Source organism: Hyperolius riggenbachi, chromosome 7, assembly GCF_040937935.1.
Source record: "Hyperolius riggenbachi isolate aHypRig1 chromosome 7, aHypRig1.pri, whole genome shotgun sequence".
Taxonomy (NCBI): Eukaryota; Metazoa; Chordata; class Amphibia; order Anura; family Hyperoliidae; genus Hyperolius; species Hyperolius riggenbachi.
The window spans coordinates 58,926,751-58,931,390 of NC_090652.1; the positions used below are offsets into that span (position 1 = coordinate 58,926,751).

At 43.1% G+C, this 4,640-nt stretch overlaps 1 pseudogene; it reads right to left on the reverse strand.

Annotated features, from left to right (window-relative positions):
• Nucleotides 1–4,330: 4,330 nt before the first annotated feature.
• On the reverse strand, nt 4,331–4,429 carry LOC137526277 (U2 spliceosomal RNA; annotated as a pseudogene).
• Nucleotides 4,430–4,640: the final 211 nt, after the last annotated feature.

Consider the following 4,640-nt stretch of genomic DNA (forward strand, 5'->3'; position numbering starts at 1 on the left):
CTTGGGTCATACACGATAGATCGGAAGGCAGTGGTACAGTGGACTAGGCGGAATCGGTAACAGGTTAAGGTCATAAAAGTTAATTCATAAAAAATCCCTCTCAGGTTTCAAATTAAACCAAGATAAGACAGAAGCTCTCCCTATCAAAATACCCCCCACCCTACTGTCCTCCCTTAAAGCCCACTACCCTTATAGATGGAAAATACACGCCCTCAAATACTTAGGAATAAACCTCACACCTACATATTCCACACTATATAAACAAAACTACCCTACACTCATCCAGACCATTCTTAAGGACCTACACAAGTGGACAGCATATAAAATTTCTTGGATGGGGAGAATATACTCTCTAAAAATGAACATCCTCCCACGCCTCTTATACCTATTCGAAACACTGCCAGTCCAAGTCCCTTCAACCCAACTCTCCAAACTACAAACTGAGTTTTTCAAATTCATTTGGAACCACAAACACCCGAGAGTCCACAAAAATATACTCCTATCCCCACGAGAATCAGGAGGTTTGGCAGTCCCCCACCTGAAGCTTTACTATCAGGCCACCCATCTTAGACAACTTACCGAATGGACTAGCCCAAGAGTTTTTACTAAATGGGCCCTAATAGAGGCTACAAGCATCCTACCAACCACTTTAGCTTCACTTATCTGGTCACCAACTCCTCCAAAACTCCCCCCCACTATTACACTACCCACTATATCCTTTTCAACTCGCATATGGAGGAACACTATGTCCACTGCCAAGCTTAGGTCTACTCCCTCCCCGCTCTTCCCAATACTTGGAAATCAGTCTTTTCCCCCTGGAACCTCAAAACAATTTATGGCCCGCTGGTTCAATCTGGGCTTTTTTAACCTTAGAGACTGGATTAATCCATTGACGGGTAAAATTTGGGATAGAACAGCATTAGAAGAAAAGACCCAGTTCTCCCCTCAGATGTACCTAGAGTACTACCAGATCAAACACTTTCTCCAAAAAACCACCAAGGGGGCAAACGTAATCCCTTCTTGGACACATTTTGAGCGTTTATGTAATTTTAGAGGACACCAAAAAGGACTGATATCACAAATTTACTCTCTTCCCTCACCCCCTCTCACCCTTACATGGCTAAATGGGAGTCCGCTCTCTCTACTTCTATCACGTTGGAGGACTGGACAGACATCTGGGAAAATGCTAAACATAGCTCCATCTGCACACAAATAAAAGAAAACATATACAAGATCCTCTTTCATTGGTATCTCACCCCAGATAGACTCTCCAGAATATACAATGGACCCTCTGATTTATGCTGGAGAGGATGTGGAAATAAAGGCACCATAGCACATATATTCTGGTTCTGTCCTCTCATTGATACATTATGGAGAGACATCCAATCTCTGATTCAACATGTCACTGACACTTTTATCCCTCACGATCCCCTTTATATGCTACTGGGCAAAACCATACCAGGTGTCCCTACACATTCTATGCGTCTAATTACCCACATCCTGACAGCCACCAGACTCTCCATAGCAGCCGCATGGAAACAAATAGCCCCACCCACAACCTTAGAGATAAAAATTAAAATTACCTGGTATAAAACTATGGAGAAAATGACAGCCTCTCTGAGAGACTCCGAAGACAGATTCCATAAGATCTGGGACCCATGGACTTTTAACTCCTCAGATTACATACCCCCTTAAAATAAAAAAAAAAAAAAATAAAATAAAAAAGGGACCCTGACCACCCACCCTTCCCTAAAATGAGCCGGTACCCTATTTACCCTGGGGTTTGCCAGGAAGCTGATAGGGGACCCAAACCTTGAGTCTCTAGCCATGCCTCCCCATACCCCACCCGAAGTGGATATGGATCCTGCCTTGGCAATACCACATGAACATGATATATAGGTTGTCCAGATCACAGCACTGCCAGATGAAGATGACGATTTGTAAGATGAATGAAGCTTGAGTCCAGAGTCAGAAGTCTAGTTTTATAGGCAACTGTCCTGTGATGCCAATGGTGCAGCGTGTTTGCCACTTTTATTATCTAGCTGAGCAGAACATATGCTTAAATCTTTTTGGGATGCTGAGGGAGACGAATGGGCTTTGGAGTGAATGTGGTAGTTGAGGGAAAAACAAATCCCCATATCATCCCCTCTATACCCAATACAAGGACTCTATACAATCCTCTCTATTAGGCCCTTCCTTCCCTCTATCTCTAAATAGAACTAACCTCATCTGAGGTAACTATCAAAACTGATATGCGGGATATCTGACCATCGTGACCCACTTGGACCTGTTGTCCATCAGTTCTTTATTTTCAATTGTTGCTATCTGCTGATTATTTAGCTGGTTGACCTTTAATATCTGCTTAATAAAAATCAGTGTTACAAAAAAAAAGTTAATTCATAAAAATAACAAACGACTCAACTAATGGATAAATATACATTCACAGATCTGCATATATATTTATCAAGAAACTAGCTAAAGCGCAAGTAATAACAATTGACAAAACAAACGACAGACAGACGGAATGCTTAGCCAATCTAGTCACTACCTCAGTGACAGCAATATTCCCACTGACATAGACAAGACTAACAGGTAGGATCGTAACTAATGGCAACCGCTGCTTTAGTTACATCCTAAAGAACAAGGCAAGAAGGAATACTACCAGTCACCAACGTGGTGCCGGCAGAATCCAAGATATTAGGATCAGAAGGACTTTACTGACCCCCGCAGGTCAGCAAATGTCCAGCAGGCATGAAAATACAGAGCAAGACATTATTCAATTTTACAATAACAACTTTCAGAGCATGGACCCAACAACTGAACACCGTCGGGCAGGGTCTGAAATGGGAGGCAGACTTTTATGTCGGCATCAGCCAATGGGTGCAGGTATGCAAATTCCCACACAGCTGAATGGTAATCACTCAATCCTGAGCTAGCTTGATTACCAGTTGCTAGCTGAAAGACTCTCATAACAAATACATGCAGAACTATGCAACAACATGCATGTAGGAAATCCAGGGCAAACTGGCTGCAGTTCAACTGCAGCAAGCAATAGGAGGAATCCTGACAGCATCCTGAACTGCTCTGAACTGCAGAGTGATTGCAAATGACAATAAGACTCACTGCGAATGTGCAACCGAATGCAAGAAGACAAGTCAGAACTGCCCGCTTGCAGCTCCACTACAAGCGACAGAACATGCTACAGGAGAGATCCTGACAATACCACTATTGAATATTGTTAGTAGTACTGCATACCAACGATATGGGAAAAATAACAGGAAGAGGCAGGCCACCCCGCAGGTATTTTCGAGGTCATGCTGGCGTGATTTTGTGCGGCCCTCAACCAAAGTACAGTGTTCAGAAGGTACGTACCCTCAACCCCCAGTATTCTGAGGATTTGGTTGACTGACTTAAACAGCGCACCACATCTTCTACAGCTTCCTCCTAGCATAAAGGTCCTGTCTGTGCGCGCGCCCACGCGAGACAGCGACCTTATGGGCAATTGACAGTCCCGTCCTCGGCGTCCTAGATGCCAGAGGGACGGGCAGGGGCACGGGGGCAGCTGCGGCGGTGGGGCTGTTCACCGCAGCTGTCGCTACAATAGTTACATCCGTCCTCAGCATCCTAGATGCCGGAGGGACGGGCAGGGACACGGGGGAAGCTGCGGCGGTGGTCCTGTTCGCCGCAGCTGCCGCTATATTTGTTACAGCCTCTGATACCAGCAATGCCATCTGCAACCTCTGCCAAAAGAAACTGAGTCGTGGGAAGCCCAACACCCAAGGCACCTGATCGCAAAACACAAACACCAATGGTATGCACACATTAATAAAAGCAGCACACAAATATAAAAAACTATTGGTAGCAAGGTTATTTTGTGGGCGATGGGCAAAAAACGATGCCCTTGTTGCCAACACTTAAAGAAAGATGAGCTTATCACTCAGCTGAAGGTAAGGCTAATGGTGAAGGAACTGCTCGGACAGGAAAGCCAGCTTGTAGTGGGCATATTTGCAGGGTGCTGGCACTCGGATGGTCCCAGGAATTACTTATTACCTTTTTTTTATAAATACATTTGTATTTCTTAACTTGGTAATAAATAACACAAACATGTGGCACAATTTAACAGTCAACCTTTGTAGATGGTCAGGACTGAGGTTTGCAGTGTTCATTACACATATGTAGTGAGTGGGAATGCCACATCCTTGCCTGAGATGGTGGGAGAGCAGAAAAATTATAATTGAAACTAGAATTATTCTTTAACTTATATTTATTTATTTTATAAATACATTTGTATTTTACTTTGTTATAAATAACAAATCTATCCATAACCATAAATGACTTTCAAAATATTTTTTTTAATAATCTACCTTTCCTTGAAACTTATCAGAACTGATACTACACTTGATCTCAGCCAAAAAAGCCTAGAAGCGTTCCATTGCTTGCAAGTCTCCACTTGGCTCTGCATTGGAGTTGGGTGACACCACCCCCACCACGAATGGCAAGCAGACCTGCCGCTGCCAGCCTGACACCTGCTGACTTTGTTTACTTTTTTTGAAAATTATCAATTGGAATTATTTTATTACCTTGAATTTTTTTCATTTTTTTTAAATAAATTTGTATTTCTTACTTTGTTATAAATAACA